The following is a 2,500-nucleotide window of genomic DNA, read 5'->3' as shown; positions in this document are numbered from 1 at the left end:
TAAAACAAAGCATTGCGATGGCCCTAGCGGGTGTTGACGCAATGTGATTTCTGCCCAGTGCTCTGAATGTCAACGTGAAGAAATTCAAGCAAGCGCGGGTAAACGGCGGGAGTAACTATGACTCTCTTAAGGTGGCCAAGTGGCAGCGGTGTGGCTGCATCCGGACTTGGCTTCTCGAAGTGCGGTCTTGATGTAGTCGTGCTGCTGCTGCGAGGTGCCTTCCTTGGGTTATAGTTACAGGGGGAGTGATGCGCAATACATGGGCCTAGCCCTCTTAGCCTCTCCTCTCCTGCGGTCTTCTCCCCTTCTCGTGGGCCCGCTGATTTCGCAGAGTGGAAGACCGCACCAGGGGCTTGGGGGGGTTACCAGCCCCCCCTCGCACTATCCCTTTTTTAGTTGGGGGCAGTAAGCAGAGAATAAGTGGTGGCCCTTCCGCTGAAGGTGCCACCCCAACTCCCCCAGCACCTAGCCGGCCAACCGGCCGTGCCGAAAATCTTGTAACTTTTGCAGCTATGTATACCTGTAGTGAGTGCCACTGCAGCTTTACAACCAAGAACGGTCTCGGGGTCCATCGCCGCCGCCAACATCTTGCGGCCGCCAACGCGGAGATCGTCACGGAGAGGCATCGCGCGAGGTGGACGGAGGAAGAAGTCCTGTCGCTCGCCAAGGCGGAGGCCGAACTGTTCCTCGAGAGGGACGCCCGGTTCTTCTTCGTCAATCAAGAACTCATCAGGATGTTCCCCGACCGAACGCTCGAGGCAATCAAGTGCCGACGGCGGCAAGCTGCCCACAAGCAGCTTGTCCGCCAATTCATGGAGGCGCTTGAGATCGGTCGGGGGGAACAGCCGGCGTCCCGCCGGGGAGCAGCGAGCCCGCTGCCTGACGCGGGCGAGGCCGCTGCGCCGCCCGTCGACGCAGCCGAGGACTTCGCGGCCGACACCACCGGGCCGCCGCCGGAGGGGCCGACTGACGCCGCCATCTGGGAGCATCTGGCGGGGCTACCCGCTTCCGCCCAGCGTTTCTCTGCCCTGGATCGTGTCATAGGTCTGGGGCGGGGCACGCCGCCCGATGTCATCCTGGGCATGCTCCCGGATGCCCTTGCGTCGGTCGGGTCCAGAGGGGAGAGATCGATCACCAGGACACAGCGGCCGCGCCAACCATCGAAGCGGCCGCCTGCCGCGCCGCCGACGCAGAAGCGCAAGCGGCGCCGCTGGGAGTACGCGAGAACGCAGGATGCCTTCCGACGGTCGCGTGCACGTTGCGTGCGCGGCCTCTTGGATGGCACCCTGCTCCAGCCGCCACCTGCCATCCCTGGTCTGCTGGACTTCTGGGCGGACCTCTTCACCAAGAAGCCCATCTCCACCGCGGGCTTCATTCGTGACCGCCTCCTCCCGCACTCAGAGCCTGTCGCTCTCGAGTGCATATGGGGGCCGGTCACACATGAGGAGGTCGCCGCCGCGTTGCCGCCCAGGGGATCAGCAGCCGGGCCGGACGGCCTTACCCCAGCGGAGTTGCGGCGCCTGCCGCACGAAGTCCTGGTGAAAGTGATGAATCTCTTCCTTCTGGCCCGCGCCCTTCCGGAACGCCTGCTTCGCGCGCGGACGTCCCTTCTCCCGAAAACGGCTGCACCAACATCCCCCGCTGACTTTCGCCCCATTACGGTCTGCTCGGTGTTGGCGCGGACCTTTCACAAGGTTCTCGCGTCACGCCTGATGCGCGCATGTGCTGTGGACGAACGTCAGCGGGCATTCATCCCTCGGGATGGGATGTTGGAAAATACCTTCATCTTGGACACTGCTCTCACCGACGCAGTTCGCTCCTGCCGCTCTGTCTTTGTGGCATCGATCGACGTATCTAAGGCATTCGATTCGGTAGATCATGCTGCCCTTCGCCCCGTGCTGAAGGCGCATGGCCTGCCGGATTGCTTTGTCGAGTATGTCGAGCGGTGCTACGAGGGCAGCACGACAGTGATAGCGGACGGCGCCGGCGTGGGCGTGTCTGTGCAGCTAGCACGGGGCGTTCGCCAGGGCGATCCCCTCTCCCCCCTCCTGTTCAACTTTGCGGTGGACTACGTTTTAGGCCAACTGCCCTCCCACATCGGAGCTCGGATCCTCGGTCGCAGAGTCAACGCTGCGGCCTTTGCAGATGACGTCTTGCTGTTTGCAGCGACCCCGAGGGGCTTGCAGTCCCTCATCGACGCAGCTACCGCAGCCCTCGCCCACCTGGGGCTGCAGATCAACGCCCGGAAGTGTTTCACCCTCGCCTTAGTCGCGTCAGGGCGCGAGAAGAAGGTGAAGGTGGACAGCAATGTCACCTTCACAGCAGGCAATACCACCATGCCTGCCCTGCGTGTGGGTGAAACCTTCCGGTACCTGGGGCTGCAATTTTCCACGGCGGGTCGCTGTGTCTTCAATCCACGTAGCCACCTGGTGGAGCAGCTTGACGTCATCTCCCGAGCTCCGCTGAAGCCGCAACAGCGCCTCCACGCTCTCACCAACGT

General features: G+C 63.0%; 1 pseudogene; it reads left to right on the top strand.

Moving 5' to 3' along the window:
* Positions 1–2,500, top strand: part of LOC124607570 — a 7,953-nt pseudogene that overhangs the window by 2,753 nt on the left and 2,700 nt on the right.

Source organism: Schistocerca americana, chromosome 3 (genome assembly GCF_021461395.2).
Source record: "Schistocerca americana isolate TAMUIC-IGC-003095 chromosome 3, iqSchAmer2.1, whole genome shotgun sequence".
Taxonomy (NCBI): Eukaryota; Metazoa; Arthropoda; class Insecta; order Orthoptera; family Acrididae; genus Schistocerca; species Schistocerca americana.
Note: the sequence above shows the minus strand (reverse complement) of the source record. Positions and strands in the feature narration are given on the sequence as shown.